The 17573-nt window shown below is 34.8% G+C and overlaps 1 long non-coding RNA gene across 6 annotated transcripts in view; it reads right to left on the minus strand.

The window, feature by feature from the left end:
- Window positions 1-17317, minus strand: part of LOC121830295 (uncharacterized) — a 148579-nt gene extending 131262 nt beyond the window's left edge. For 5 of the 6 annotated variants that reach the window (XR_013052316.1, XR_013052311.1, XR_013052312.1 and 2 more), the window contains exon 1: window positions 17016-17317. This is a non-coding gene — a long non-coding RNA (uncharacterized LOC121830295). Of the gene's footprint in view, window positions 1-6542; window positions 6700-17015 lie in introns of all 6 variants that reach the window. The other variant, XR_013052314.1, reaches the window with a different exon arrangement.
- Between the last annotated feature and the right edge of the window lie 256 nt (window positions 17318-17573).

Consider the following 17573-nt stretch of genomic DNA (forward strand, 5'->3'; position numbering starts at 1 on the left):
ATTGAAAAATACTCATTATGTAGTATATTTCTTCTCATCACAATAGCATAAAATTATAATTACTAATAGAAAAAAAGCTGGAAATTTGTAAATGATGTGGAAATTAAGCAAAGCACTGTTGTTCCCCTATGGATTGAAGAAATGTAAGTGAAAATGAGGAAAAGCTTTAACTAAATTAAAGTGAAGACAGTCCATCAGCTATAACAATAGCAGGATTAAGAGAATTTTTAGAGTAATGGATAAATATAGTAAGAAAAGAATATTTCAAATAAACAACTCATGGATGGAGAGATGGCTCCATAGTTAGTATACCCCACTACTCTTGTAGAGGACACGGGTTCAGTTCCCACTTCCCACAGGGCAGTTCATAACCCTTTATAACTCCAGCTCCAGAGGATCTGATTCCCCTTCTGACCTCTGTGGGTTTCTGCACTCATATACTGCACATACATGCACATACACTGAGTCACAAAATTAAAATTAAAAAATATTTTAAAGGAAAAGAAAAACAAATTAAGCCTCAAATTATCAGAAACAAAGCATAAAAGACTATGGAAAAATAAATAAAATCAATGACACAAAGGTTCGAAAGGACATTACAATATAAAGCACTGATTTTTTTTCCCATTTAGCTAGCAATTGTACTACAGGTTCCGTATAACTATTTGGAAAACACAGTATATTTGAAGACATAAAGAGGGTCGATTATAGAGGAGTGTTATGTCTTAACTTTAGTGTTCTAGCCCTTGTGTAATCCACACCCACATCTATCCATTTAGTGTGACTAAAGCAGAAAAATCATCCAGCTGAACCCCACCAACACACAGAACCATCAGAATAATTAATTGGTGTTAAAGTTCAGAATGAGTTCTTGCATGGCAATGGATAACTTGATTTATTTGTAAAATGATTCATTAAGTGAAAAATATAATCGACAGTATATTGTCCTGAATATGAACAGTATAATACCTTTTGTTTTAAGATTAAGGTATAAGTATAGCACAAATGTAATTTCTGAATATTTAATAGGGCTTTCTAGTGCCTGATACTTAGGGGAAAAAAGTGTATCTTAATGGAATTCCAGGTAGGCAAATTTCTGTTAAGTCCACAAATGAATTGTTGACCTATATACCTAATAGAGGTCATCATCACAGTAATTACCATCGTGAAACAATGCTAATTAACTCACAAAAAAAGACCAGGCATCCTGCTAAAAATATATGCCTGACTGATAATTTTAATCATGTCCAGCTTAAATAATGTCATTACCTTCTGAGACCTTATTAGACGTATATATGTTTTGTTTTTAGCATATGTGTTGTTGAAAATTATGACTATAAAATAAATCAGTGTTCAAAATAATATCATGAAGTCAAAGAAATGGCATTCTTAAATATGCACTAATTTTACTCTAAAAATGGCAAACATTCAAGGACGTTTTATCACTGTAATCTGTTACCAAATTGACATTCAACTTCAAGTGAATTTGGTTTAATAACAATGTGATTTGTGCCATTTTATTTTATATTGATATAGTCTAGTGATTCATCTTAAGCAAAAGAAAATCTTAGAAACATGCATTCCTTTATTAAAATTCTCTATGTTTTTCTACATAAATCTACAAAATAATATTACAATCTACATTATACTATTTAACCAATGTTTGATACACATTTCAATATATGTGCCTAGTGTGTCTAGCAAAGCATTGTTTGAATAAAATCCTTCTCAAGTTTCAGTGTTTTAGGCTAGTCAGTATAAAAGCAATCATTTTCATTTTTTTAAAGTCTTTATTTCATGTCTGTGTGAGTGAAAAATCATACATGTATATATACAGGCAAACTGTTAAGAAGTAACATGTACTAAGATTGTCTTTTCTTTTCTTTTCTTTTCTTTTTTAAACAAGATCTCTGTATGCCCAGCTGGCCTGAAAAATAATATAACATAAAATGACCTTGAGCTTCTGAACTTCCAATCCTCCAGCCTTTACTTCCTAAAGTCTTAGGAATATGGCACAACACTCAGTTTTATGAGGTGCTGAGGATGGAACCTGGGGCTTCCAGCATCACGAGTAAACATACTACAAACTGATGTACCTTTCATAAAAAATGATTTTACTTTCTATGGAAATAAATCCTTTGCTTATCTGCTGCTGCCTTAAAATAAGTTATAGAGTTTTATTCATCTTAGAATCAGAGTTAATTATTTAATAATAAATACCATGAGAATAAGAAAAACCAGGTTAGCCTAATAATATGAATCAACATATTCTGGGTGTCTGTCATGTATCTGAATTCCTTAAATTTTGTGATATATTTATTTATTTGCATTCTCTAAATAAAGAATAACATTACTGACTCTGTAATTATCTACTCTGGCAAATGAGATAGAAATAAAAGAGTTTCTTATACAACAACAGAAAAATGTTCTTCAATGAAAAGTGCTATACCATTATGAATGAAAAAAATGATATCTATTTCATAAATGTTCATGGTTTGAAACATTAAGAGCCTCTGGAATACTTGAGAACAGTCAATAAATCATTTCATACTACTGTTATATATGTGGTGTAAAATTTCCTGGGAGATTACTATAGTAAGCAGGAAAAATAAAGGCATTTGAATAATGAAGAAGTTTTCTAACCTTTTAGAGTTCATCATATTTATTCATTTTAATGAGTATAAAGATAATATAAATATAAACACATACATCTTCCTGTAGCATAGCCATTCAACATTGCTAAACACTCCTATGAGGGATTTCCTTTTTTAAAAAAAATTAAGTTTTACGTTTATGTGTGTTTTGCTTACATGTGACTGTGCACCATGTGAGTGTCTGGTGCCCACAAAGGCCACAAGAGAGCAATGTATCCCCCTTGGGACTGGAATATCAGAGAGGTTTTTTTACTGCCATGTGGGTGCAGGGAATCTTATAATCCTCTGGAAGAGCAGCAAGTGATCTTAAGTGCTGAAGCATCTCTCCAGCCCCAGAAGGAACTGTCTCACTCAGATTTCTTGAAGCTAGAAGACCCACCCTAAATCTGGACCACACCTCCATGGCAGTCCACATGAAAAGAAGGAAAGTACTTTTGGCCTGCATGCCCTTCCTCCAACTGACAGGCTCATCTGTCCTGGTGCTGAGGTGCTCCTTTGTAGGTATTGAAACAAAATTCTTTGGGAACCCAGTGTGGACTGAGGATCAAAGGCTCTCTGTAGATGTAACCAATCGTATTATTAAAATAAGAAACACAGAGCCAAGGTAAAAGAGAAAAGCCGAGAGGTCAGAGCTCAGAGATAAAATCTTACCTCCTGCAGTGCTCCTAGCTTCCCCGAGAGAGGGAGGTACTTCCTGTGTCCCTGTTTAAATAATCTTTCTGTTCTGCCTTCTCATTGGTTGTAAACCCAACCACATGACTGCCTCATCACTGCCTGTAAGTACCGCCCTCCAGGTCTTAAAGGCGTATGTCTCCAATACTGGCTGTATCCCTGAACACACAGAAATCTACCTAGCTCTTCTAACCACCACGCTCTTACTATGGCTCTAATAGCTCTGACCCCAGGGCAACTTTATTTATTAACATAAAATTAAAATAACATTTCAGTACAAATAAAATATCACCACAGCTCTCCAGGAATGACTCTGGCATTGGACTGGAATAGCTGAGACTTGTGGACTGAACAACTAATGGATTTTCAGCCTTTCTGTCATGACAGACAGTCACAGGTAGACTGACCAGACCGTTGCCCATGAAGCACTCTAATAAATCCTCTTTTAACATTTGTATTCATTCTTTAAGTTCTGTTCTTACAGAACCCTGACCAAGACAACCCTCAGTATCACATGGGGTTACAGGGTTCTCCCCACTTATGTTCCTCTTCACCTTCTAAAAAGGTTTGTAGAGGGTGGAAATCTGTGTCAATGTTCCTTCAAGATGATCTTTCACTTATTTTAGATTCATCATCTCTGGAACTACTTCTCCTTTCCTCAAATATAATTTCATGCTGAATTCATTCATCTCTAGACTAAGGAAGAAAATGTTTAAAATCTTATCTTCAAAACACCCTCTCTTTGTCATGACATCACCACCAAAAAACAAAAAATATATCTAAAAACAGAAAAAAAAAAAAAGGTTATCAGCATAGTCCCACTTGGTCTTTTGCAAAACTCCTATGTCAAACTAATAGCAGTCATCTTTGTGTCCCATTGAAGTAATAATCTATGCTTTTTTATTAACTGATATATTCAAAATATCAGTGACTTTACACTATACAAATAAAAAACTTGCAAAATATCCTTGAATATATATTAACTTCTACCAAAACAACAATATAGGAAGCATAGAAATGATTCTATGGTATGTCGTGGGAGATTTGTGGTTACGAAAATGGTGGCTTAGAAGCTGTCATTGTGGGGTATGGTGAGTAGAAGCATCCGAATAGCAAAGAATAGAATCTACTTTAAAGAGAAAAGGGGAGTGTGAGCCCTGGAAATGACAAAATAGTGATAATACAGCTAACCAGCATGGAGAGACAGTGGTAACCTCAGAATAAAGAAGAAGCAAACAACTAACCATGTAACTGTCCTGGCAAGAATAAAGACAATCTAAAGACATTTGTATCTCTCCCCCTTTTGTTATCAGACTGTAAAGACTATGGACCCTACAAAACTGGAATTTCTCCTGGAGTTTCTTGCTGGAGGAGATAAAAACTTGAGGCCTTCTTACAAACAACAGTCAGAGCTTATCTCTCAGGAAAAAAAATTCATACTGTTCTAACAGCTTCTCCTACTACCATGCAGGAGTTACTGGAGCTGAGACAATTATGATGAAGGATATGCCTTGACCAGAACTGCTTAGCTGTGCATACCTCTTACCCTTTATTTAACCTAAACTTCATGTTAACAAAGAGCAGATGTATTTGGGGGAGGGGACAGTAGGGGTGCTTCAATAAGCTAACTCCAGATATGGAACACCCAATTTAAAAGCAATGGTAAGATGACAAGACACAAAGGTCTTCTCTAAAAGTAAACATTCACAAAGGAATGGCCACCAATGGCAGTTATGTAGATAAAACTTCAGACAAAAAATTCATACAATGATTGTATGTTGAAGATCACAAAGAAGACAGAGGCTCTTGAATTAATTCAAAGAGGATATCAATAATTTTTAATGAACTCCATATATATATATATATATATATATATATATATATAAAGGTCAGTAAACAATATGAGGATAGAATGCAACAAAGAAATTGAAAAAAAAAAAACAGAACCAAAATTAAATTACACCAAAATTGATAATTTCAATAACAAAATAAAATCCCCAGTGGAAAGCCTCACCAGTAGAATTAGTCATATGGAGGACAGAATATCACAGCTCCAGGATAAGGTAATGGAATTATGTCATCCAGTTAAAATCAATGACAGATTTTTAAAAGCATGAATGGCACATATGAGATCTGTGGGAAATTATTAAAATACCAGCCTATACAAATTATGAGCATAGGTTAGAAAGTCCCAGTCAAAGTAGTAGAAAAGACTTTCAATAAAATCATAGATTTTTTTTTTCAAAACTAGAGAATATGATTCCCAACCAGCTACAAGAGACATAGAGAAGGGTTGAAGAGAAAGCTCTGAGTTGACAGCAAGTATTGCTTTTGCTAGGACCCACATCATGAGGATCAGAAATTCTTGCAATTCTAGCTTCAGAGGATTTTGGTCTAATGCTGTCTTCTATCCTCCACAGGCACTGTGCACATGCGATGGATATGCATACACATGCAAACACATATATATATATATATATATATATATATATATATATATATATATATATAACATAAAAACAAAATGAACTTTATTGAAATACTTTTAATAAAACAAATTGCTTGATGTAAGTAGCAAATGTATTTATTTCACAGTCTCTAAAAGCTAATTTTGAGGAGTTGGGGATTTAGCTCAGTGGTAGAGTGCTTGCCTAGCAAGCACAAGGCCCTGAGTTCAGTCCTCAGCTCTGAAAAAAAAGCTAACTTTGAATATGGAAATAATTATAAAATATATAATAAATTACTGTGTCTAAAGACTGCTTTTGACATCACCCAGAGAAGTATGTGAGACTAGAGAAAATCAATGATTTAAGAGATCACAAAGGAAATGGTACAAATAGATGTAATTCATATATTTGTTGCTTTGAATGAGATTTCAAACACTTTAAAATATAAATACTTTGTTCTAATTCTGAGTTGTAGATTTAGGGATCCAAATACTTAAAGTGATGAATTCCAAATATCTCTTACAAGACCTGTTTATCTTTGTTATTCAAGAAAAGATTATCAAACTGATTTATTTTATGATGCAAATAAAATTTTATAATATATTTTATTCGCAAGTTTAATAACAAAATACAGAAACATTTATTTTATTATTTAAAATATTATGTTCCCATTTGAATGTTTACTAAATAAAACGTGGCCGCCATGCTGTCTATGTATTATACATAATATGTCCTTCATTTCTAATTCATTGCAGTCACATTTTCTCACCTTTATTCAATGGGGAAAACAAAAATCCAATCCTCTTCAGTAATGATATTCCTCTGCTGATCCAAAAATAGTTTTCACATTTATCTCATCAAGGACAAGAACAACTGGAAGTTACAGAGTGACAGCATTCCCCACACCATGTAGTTTCTTTCTACAACTTAAACAACAATGGAATAAGGTTTAAGTTGTAAAGAGAAGTTTAACTGGAAAAAAATACCTAATTATTAACCAAGGAAATACCCTAAACAAACCCCAGAACTATTCTGATGGAGAAACTATAGTCATATAACTTTCTTGAAAAATAAAAATATAGAATAATAAAGAGGCTACTAATGACCAGATGGTTAGTGTTTTCATCTAAATGTTTACTTTGCAATGATTGTAGATTCACATACAGCTGCAGAAATAGTACATATATACTATCTACCCATTCTCTTCAAAGTATACTACAATAGTGTAGACAGAATTTTGACATTAATACAGTGAAAATGCAGAGTATGTCTATTGACACTCTCATCATGGTCACTTGTATGTGGGACACTTGTGTCACTATGAACATCTCAAGAGACAAGAGTTTATTTAGGTTCAGCAAACTGTGGCTTGGAGAGCTTGGAAGAGCAGAGTGTAGCAGCTGATGAACTGCTGCAGAGGATGCAGAAGAGGGAGAGAATAAACACAGGAATAATAAACACCCAAGGACCAACCTTTGGGAATTCTTGTCCCCAAAGAACACATTGAAGCCTTCAGAACCTGCCTCGGTGTGTTCGGCTGTGGATTAAGAGTTAAAAACATGCCGGGTGGTGGTGGCGCACGCCTTTAATCCCAGCACTCGGGAGGCAGAGCCAGGCGGATCTCTGTGAGTTCGAGGCCAGCCTGGGCTACCAAGTGAGTTCCAGGAAAGGCGCAAAGCTACACAGAGAAACCCTGTCTCGAAAAACCAAAAAAAAAAAAAAAGTAATAAAAAAAAAAAAAAAAAAAAAAAAAGAGTTAAAAACATGAAGCTGGGTGGTGGTGGCGCACACCTTTAATCCCAGCACTCGGGAGGCAGAGGCAGGCGGATCTCTGTGAGTTCGAGGCCAGCCTGGGCTACCAAGTGAGTTCCAAGTAAGGTGCAAAGCTACACAGAGAAACCCTGTCTCAAAAAACCAAAAAAAAAAAAAATAATACATGAGCCTCTTCAAATCGTAACACTCATGGTGACCTTGGCAGCTGCATTGTTTCTCTTCTCAAGTCATCTGGAAATTGGTGGCCATTTTTATTCTATGAATCATGTATTTGTATCTCTCAAGAGTGTTCTATAAATGTAGTTTCTCACTGGAAGAGTGCTGAAGGTTTAATTTAGGGTGTTTCCTTGATTAATAGTTAACTACTTTTTCTCCTAAGTAACATTCTGTGCCATATATGTAGAAGTTTACTTAACTATTTTCTTATAGAAACACAATCTGGTATAGGTAGTTTTGGAATACTACTAATAAGATAATATAAACATCTATGTACAGGAGTTTGTTTGACCATCTTCCTTTCTCTGGGGGAATTGAACTGCCGGACTTCATATTACTAGATTGTAGAGTAATATAGCATGATTAGTTTTATAAGGAATACATATATTATACTAGTTATTATATAATAGAAGTATATTATAGACAATAAATATAAATGTTATATATGTATATTTTACATATAATAGGGAATAATATATTCCAAATACATGTGCATTTTTTTCTTTTCTTTTTTTTTAAACAATTTTTCAGTGCATTTTATAGAGGAGTAGTGGTATATAATTGTGATTTCAATATGCATCTCCTTGATGATCAATGCTTTATTCTTCTTTGTCAGTACTTAACTTGCCACCTGGGAAAATTTCTCTACATGTCTTTGCTCTCTTAATAGTCTTGAATCCTGAGTATTATTTATTTTAGATAATAGAAACCCACTGATGAGTGGTTCATAGATATTTGCTCCTACTGTTCAGCCCATCTTAATTGTCTTAATAGGAACTCTTGTTGTATTAGTGTTCTCTTATGATAATAACATACCTGAGATAATTAACAGAGAAAGAAAATACGTAGTTTGTCTCATAGTGCTTGAGTACACAGTTTGCAATCAGTTGTCGCCCACTGTTTTTTGTGTGTGGTAAGGTAGTATGTTATGATGGGAACACACTAATCACATAAGGAAGCAGGAAAGAAAGGGAAAAGTCTAAAGTTATATAATCCCATAGGTGTACATCCAAAGTGAGCAATTGTATTCCACTCCTCTGAATTTCTCACCACACCCACCAGCCCTGTATTGCTACCTTCTGGGGACCATCTCTTTAATCTATAGGCCTTCAGAGATATTTAATACCCAAGGTATTATGTAACATATATGCTTTTGACTTTGTGGAAGCCCAGTTTATCAGTTTATGTTTTAGTATGGTGTAGCAGGAATCTTAAAGGTTCTTATTAATAAAATCAAACCCGAGGCCAGTTATTGGGGTGAATACTGGAAGGTCAGAGAGACAGAACAAGCCACAGCTATTTCACCATGCCAATTCCTCAGCTGGTCCTGTTTCCTCAGCTTGGAAGCCTCTGAGTCCTCATCCAGAATGAATCTCAGCTGAACTGTATTGCTCCATAGCCTGAAAGCTTAACCAGTCAAATGCTTAACCAGCCAAAATGCTTCTAGTTTCTGGTCCTCACGCCTTATATACCTTTCTGCTTTCTACCACCACTCTCTGGGATTAAAGGCTGGCTTTCTGGGATTAAAGGCATGTCACCATGCTTGGCTGTTTCCAATGTGGCCTTGAACTCACAGAGATCCAGAGGGATTTCTATCTCTGGAATGCCAGGATTAAAGGCGTGTGCTATCACTGCCTAACTAGTGGCTTTTCTGTTCTCTGACCCCAGATAAGTTTATTAAGGTATACAATATTTTGGGGAACACAATACCACCACATTTCCTCTCTTTTTGTCTAAAATTAAAGAAAGCTTATAACTAATACAAGAAAAACTATCCAATAAGTATATACAATATATACAGCCAAAAATTACATTAATGATGTCTAGTCCATTAACATTTGACAGATTCAGATAAAAACTCCATTATATATAGTAACAATGTCCAGTCCAGTAACATCTGATAAACTCAGACCAAAAAATTTTCATTACTTATCTTATTTAAAACAAGTAGTTCCTTTTTAAAAGTAGATTCCATAATCTTCCTTTTTATCTTATCATATCCATATTCTTTCTCTTTTCTTTTCATAATTCATTCAGTAGTCTACCTTTTGTCATTTTTATATCTTCCCCTTTTTCTTCAGTGTAGATTCAGTGACCTACCTATTTATTCTATTTTTTCTTTATCTTTTTTCTTAGAGTAGATTCAATGATCTATCTCATATCTTATTCTCTTTTTCTTTTTGCTTTCTAGGGGTGAAGATATCTTTAGGGAATCTTGAAAAGAAAATTTTTGGGTTAATTGTCAAGTCCTGTTTCATTTGTCCAGTCTCTGCATAATTGGAAAGTTCAGGGCTTGTTTCAAGTCTTTGTTCAAGTAGTCTGTCAGGCTGTGTCATCTCAGCTAGTCCTCTCGAAATTGTCCTGACCAGTTTGTAGTCCAAAGTCGATTTTTCCATGGTGTTAATCGGCTTAATGGCTTTATCATAGTCCATGTGGAATCATCGTGATTATTTTATAAGTGGATTGTGGGACTGTGGGGCTTGGGGAAACTGGAGAGAAGCCCTCCAGCAACAGTATGGTGCATTGGATGTTATGTCTGGGAACTACATGCCAAGCCCTAGATTCTGAAGACTTTTGTCCTAATGGACTTCTCATAGCTCCACAGATTTATACCTCATATGTAAATATTAGATACATCTTTTGGTAAATTTTAAACAGATAAATATCAAATTGCTTTATCACCATTTGTTGAAAAGTCCAGACACTCTCTATTCTTTTGCCCTTACAATTCTTTTGAAAATTAATCAAGCATATTTGCCTGGTGTATTTCTATCTTCTTTATCACATTTCCTTGGATAGATACTGTGTCAATTCTTTTAATAACACAATAGCATATTGATTAATGTACTACATTTTAAAAGATTTGAGATCAAATAGATTATTATCCTACTGCATTCTTTATTACTAAGATAGGCTTAACAATTTTAGTTAATTTACCTTATACAAATTTGACAATAATTTCATATATTTCCACAATGTTTTACTGGAATTATATTTCATTTACTTATCAATTTGACAAGAGAAAATAATTTATTGAGTCTCACAAAATGAATGCAGGATGTACCTTTTTATTTCAGTTTATTAAAACATTTCTATTAGCACCACTTAAAGTTTAACATTTAAGAATCTGACCTGTTTTGTTTCCATCCTTTCAAAGTGATTATGAATCATAATATATTTTAAATTTTGGTTACTAATTTTTATTGCTAAGACTTAAGACTTAGAAATACAATATACAACTGATTTTTGTATTTTGTGTGTATGTGTGTGTGTGTGTGTGTGTGTGTGTTTGTATTTTGTACCATGTGGCATTGTGAATATATGTATTAGTTGTGGCATATTTTTGTTTATTTCTTGTGATTTTCACTGCAGAAAAGCTTTTTATTCGAATGCAGGAGCAGCCTTTGTTGGGCCATTTTTGCTTTTATTCATTGGCACTTATCAGCCTCCCTTCCTTTCATGCTTGAATGCTTGAGAAAAAATAAATTAAAGCCTAAGAAACACACAGTGTGTTCTCTCTCTCTCTCTCTCTCTCTCTCTCTCTCTCTCTCTCTCTCTCTCTCTCTCTCACACACACACACACACACACACACACACACACACACACACACACCAAGGATTCTGTAAGCACAAGTGATTTGACTACTTTTAACCATCTTTGAAAATCTTGTTATATTTGCATCATCATATATTACAATGTATTTAGTGGGAAAATAGGAAAATTTATCTATTTCATTGTGGTGGTTTGAATGAGAATGTCTCCCCTAAGCTCATATGTTTGAATGTTTGAATGTTTGATCCACAGTCAGGGGAATTGGGAAGGATTAGGTATTGCCTTGTTGGAGTGGGTATGGCATTGTTGGAAGAAATGTGTCATTAGAGGTGTGTTTTTTTTTTTTTTTTTTTTGGTTTTTCGAGACAGGGTTTCTCTGTGTAGCTTTGCGCCTTTCCTGGGACTCACTTGGTAGCCCAGGCTGGCCTCGAACTCACAGAGATCCGCCTGCCTCTGCCTCCCGAGTGCTGGGATTAAAGGCGTGCGCCACCACCGCCCGGCTAGAGGTGTGTTTTAAAATGTAAAAAGTTCACAACTGACCTAATTTCTATTCTCTGTGGGTCTCTGTCTCTTTTTCTGTGTCTGTCTCTGTCTCTCTGTCTCTGTCTCTCCCTGTCTGTCTCTGTCTGTCTCTGTCTCTGTCTCTGTCTCTGTCTCTCTCTCTCTCTCTCTCTCTCTCTCTCTCTCTCCCTCCCTCTTTCCTGCCTGGGGAGCAGGATATAAATCTCTAAGCTACATCTCCAGCACCATGCCTGCCTGCAGGCTACCACAATCTCCTCCATGATGATAATGGACTAATCCTCTGAAACTATAAACAAGCCTCCAATTAAATGCTTCATTTTATGAGTTGTCTTAGTGTGGTGTCTCCTTACAGCAATAAAATACTAAGATCTCCATCTCTTCAGAGTTTTAATAGTTGAATATATTTAATGTTTTAAAAGGTATTTGCTTATGACTTAACACAAAATGGAATGAGATTTATATGATTAGACTACAATTATATTTTCTGATTTCTTTGTCATTCTAAAAATTAATTAAACTTGGGCTGACATTCTCCATAGGAAATATCCAAAATCTGTCACTTATGTTCAAAACAAACTCCAGAGTAACTATCAGTTAGATATAAGAGGATAAGATTTGTCCTGGTGTATATTTCATCTGTATTATGTATAGATTGTATTATTTTAATCAAGAATATTTCCTATAAGCAACTTGGTTCATTCAGAAAACAGTAATTTCAACATTTCACATTACTATTTTTAGAAATTAAAGAGCCTAGTGAGACTGACTGAAATTCTGTATATAAATTTTAATTTGTGGATACATACATTTTTTCAAAAAAATCAAGAAATGATTAATAAGAGAAACAGTGACACCTGCAGTAGATCCAAACATGCCATTCATATTTATGTGTATGAATCCAGCTTTTGTCTAGATACACACCAATGCCTCATCTGCTGAAGATATATTCTAAGACCTCCAGAGGATTTCCAAAACAATAGATAATACCACAGCTTATATATGTTATGTTTCTTTAATACATGCATGCCTATGTTTTTCAAAAAAAAAATCTTAACCTTACAGAGTGAAAGTAAAAAGACTTTTTATAAATAATCTTGAGAGGTTTTTCTTTTACAAAATCTGGGTTTAAAATACAACTCCAACTCTATATCTTTGCATCATTAAACTCAAGGATCAGCCAGACAGTGCTTTGAGACAATAAGCAAAATTTTATAAATTTTTTGAGGCACAGTAGCTGAAGAAATGATCAGTAGTTGAAGAACTTGCTATATAAGCAAGAGGACCAGACTTCAAATCCAGAACTCACATAAATACTTTGTGATACTAGCCATATCATAAAGATCTGCATTTTAGTGAGAGACTCTGCCTCAAAGAACATGATAGAAGAGTGATCTAGGAAGATTTGCAGCATCAACCTTGAGCATCCATATTCACAAACATACACAGGGACATACACACAGGCATATACACTCAAAGAAGGGAGAAGGGTAAAAAGTGAGTTAAGAATACACAACCTTATAAAAACACATCCCATAAAAAAATCAGTCAGTGTGTGACACTTAGCAGCAGGTAGATCCCTGTATCAGGTTACCATCTCTTCAAAATTTTCCTGTGATCCACTCAAAGTGGATCAGATTGTCACATGGGCTGTGTGCCTCAATTTAAAGAATGTTCAATGCTCTTCTTGAATGACTCCAGGGAATGATCTTCAGGACAGACCCTTCTGCTACGTACATATGTCTAGCTTAAGTTTATGATGAAGGTTTTCTTCAGGATTTGGATTCAAGGCAACTGGCAAACTGAGCAGAGATTTTTGTCATTGCTCCTACAAACTTCTTTCAAATTCAAGCCATATTATGATCTGTTGATGTTTTAGATGTCAGTATGTTCTCATATTTTAAAGAAATGAGGATACTTCTTAAATTAGTAACTAATTGGGGTGGTTGGTATATCAATTCCTTTAGTTTATTATAATCATTTCATGATACATGTGTACCAATTTATTACATCATAAAAATATATAATTTCTCAACTATATCTCAATAAAGTGGAAAGAAAAACTAGTATGCTAAAATGTTTTTTTAAACCAATCCTTCGCTCATACATTCCAACCACAGTTCCACCCCCACATTCCATTCCTTCCAGCTCCCCGCCACAAAACATCCTTTCCCTCTTTCCTAGATCCACTCTGCTTCTGTTTCCTCTTTAGGAGAGAACAGACTTCCAAGAGACAACAAACAAAACAATATACAATGAGGTAAAAGCCCTCTTATCGAGGCTGGACAAGGCAACTCAATAAGAAGAAAAGAGTCCCAAGAGCAGTCAAAAGAATCAGAGAAACACTTGCTCCCACTGTTAGGTGTTTTATAAAAACATCAAGCTAACAGTTATAACATATACACAGAGGAGCTGGTACAGACCCGTGCAGACCCCATAATGCCTGTTTCAGTGTTGATTATGAACAGGCTTATGACCTTTAAAAACAGTTTTAAATTTCAAAAGGTGAGGTGAAATTATACTAAAATAATTTCATTCTGTGGTGAGAAAATGGATAAGGAAACTATTAAAATCCATTTTCAAACTGTGAGTCCATTTAATGTAGCACCAACTAGCATCAAGTATCTAGAAATAAATGTACTGGAAGTTTGTAAAGTTCCTATGTCCAATTGTCAAAAATTCATGAAGAAAAATTAAAGAAGGCATAGAAGTGACAGAGTCACGTCATGATTAAGGGAAGTGAAATAAGATTGTGAATTCTCCTACAATTAATCTGAGTAACAAATATCATCAGAATGAAAATCCTATCAAGGAGTAGTAGGCATTCTCAAACTAATATTAAACTATGCAAAAATTATGAATAAAATATCAATGGAAATAGTATTGGAAGTTTTAAATATCATGGCAAGTCACACCAACACTGCAAGTACCCAATAGCCTGAGGAATGAAGACTGTCAACAATTTACTAACAATTTATGTTAGTAAATTTATGGAACTATGTTCTTCATAGTGGTTACCAGAAGAGCCAGGACTTCATAGAAAAATCTAGTTGGGGGAAAAAAACAGAAACTATAAAACTGGAAGGGTAAGGAGTACTACATTCAAAGACATGCTCCTAATGATCTCCTTTCTCTAGACAGGACCACCTACTAATAGCATATTTTATAAGAACTCATCAGTTGATTAATTCATCAATGAGTTCATTGTCTTTGTAATTCAGTTACTTTTTAATAATATCTGGGGATGAAGTCCTCATTACATGAGCCATTTATGGGGACTTCTATACCCAAATCATGAGAGTTATTTTTTCTTCATTCAACTGTAGAAAACATTCCTTTTTTTCAGTCCAGATTGCTATAACAAAAATGGAAAAGACAGCTTAATAAACAAGGAAAAAATGTTTTTTTTTCACAATTCTGACCTGAGAATGCTAAGATCAAAGATTCCAGCGATGCTTGTCTGGTAAGAGCTGTAGCTGGTTTGCAGAAGGCTCCATTTCACATAACGGACAGTAGAAACAGGAAGCTATCTCTATGAGATTTTGCCTTATAAGGACACTAGGACCAACATAAGAGCTTCATGATCCTGACCCATTCATCTTGTAATATTATATTGTACACCCTAACAAACTTGCCTGGGGATCAGAGGAGAGAGTCAGCCACTAGTTTAGACAGAGAGTCCAGATGGTGGCACACAATTTGAATCCAAGGACTGGGAAGCACACATGCCTTTAATCCCAAGAATTGGCATAGCTGGGTGGAGAAAGGTATACAAGGCATGAGGAAACAGGAACTAAAGCAGTTCAGCTGAGACCATTCTGGGTGAAGACTCAAATGCCTTCAGTCAGAGGATTCGTGGAGTTTGGGAGGTGAGGTTGGCTGTGGCTTGCTCTGCTTCTCTGATCTTTCAGCTTTCATCTAAATGTCTGGCTCCAGATTTTTTTTTAATTAAAAGACCATCTAAGATTTGAACCTCACATCTCCCTATCACTAATCTCCAAATGCCATCAAAAAGGGTATTGGGGCTTTAACCTACAAATGCTGAGAAAACCAAAATCCTTTAAATTGATGAATTGCTGATAATCAAATGTTTCATACTGTTGAAAAAAAGAAGGAGTTAGGAGAAATGGAACTATAATCATATTATACAAAAAGAATATTTTCAATTAAAAACAGAAAAATATAAACATTCTTAAAAACAAAGATGGTGACTTACACCTTTTATCCAAGTACTCTGGAGTCTTAATGAAAAAGACTTCTGAAAATTAGAACCCAGGCTAGCCTACATAATGTGTTCCAACCCAACTTGAGCTACCCATAGCAAGACTGTATCTCAAAGGAATTAAAATATTAACAACAAAAATAATTTAGCATTGGATATGGTATAGTAATGTTTAAAATAAATGAATCTTTAGAGTAAAGGTATATAGTCTTTTCCCAGAAGTAAACTGCATGGGGGCATTTTTCAAGCTGAACAATAATACAAAAGAGTTCATTATGGCATCTTCTCTACCTACAGTATAACAGAAATTTCTGCAGTAATATGTTAAAAAGTGAAGAAATAAATAAGCGTCCAAAAATCAAAGGAATGATTTGTTGATCACAGCATGATGTAAACACTTGGCAATGAATAATACCTAAATAAAATTTCTTCCATTAAGAGTTAATTCAATTGGAAACTGCAAGGTGAAAACTCTAAAAATTATAAATTTCTAGGCTCCATTAAAAGCATTAAGCCTCCAAACATCAGTTTTAAAATACAGTCAACCGGGGACTTTAAAAATGTGAAATAACATCATTCAGACACTCTGTCCAATTTCACCCAAAACCTGTCTTGTTCTTTAGTTCAATTCACTTTGCCATAACGTCAGTGTGACAACACAGCTGAGACACATTTAATGCGAACTGAAACCATCTGCTTTTTATTTCTACCCTTATTAAAATTTCATATTAATGGCCTGTCAATTTAAAATGTATGCTCAAAAATGTCACATTACAGTCTTGAACTTTGGATAGATGCCTATTGCAGGACATCCTATTACTTATTTATATTTTGCTCCTGACCTTCCAAAGTAACAAGCTACCTGCAGTACACATATAGGAACTTGGAAAGCAGCATGTATGTGGAAGAGCATTTATTTCAGAAGCTATGGAACTTAGACATGTAAGACTCAGACTTACCGTAGAGAATCGGTGTGCAAATGTTTCTACCACGTCTCCTCCTTGAGCCTTTCTGGCAACTACATTTTTCTAGTCCGGTCACATGATTTCTACAGCTCCATGCTTAAATTATTTCATTTCACTTTTGGCCACAGCTGATGGTTACAGGAATTGGTACCTTTCCAATGATTATTAGGTGTTGATAAATTTTAAATTATAAAGCCGTTAACAGCTGTGTTTTCTATCATTTAGAAATAAAGTGGTTGGCAATGAAAGGGAAAGCTGAAAGCCACTGAATAAAGTAGAGATACAAAGTCCATGAGACTTCAGTCTGTGGCTGCTGAATTCTCATCCCAGTGCTCAATGTTTGTTTATTCTAGCCTCCAGATAGATTTCCTATTGGCTTAGTATAATCTAAGTTTGGTATAGGCTCTTACAATAACCTAACTAATGAACAGTTCATGTGTTAGACCTCTGATCAAGGAAGAGAGTTACTTTTAAATCCAGGCATTTTTCCAACCCAGTAATTACTACTGATAAACAGTTACTGTAACCAAATGAACTGTATGAGAGCATGCT

The sequence above is a fragment of the Peromyscus maniculatus genome, chromosome 6, assembly GCF_049852395.1.
Source record: "Peromyscus maniculatus bairdii isolate BWxNUB_F1_BW_parent chromosome 6, HU_Pman_BW_mat_3.1, whole genome shotgun sequence".
Lineage (NCBI taxonomy): Eukaryota > Metazoa > Chordata > Mammalia > Rodentia > Cricetidae > Peromyscus > Peromyscus maniculatus.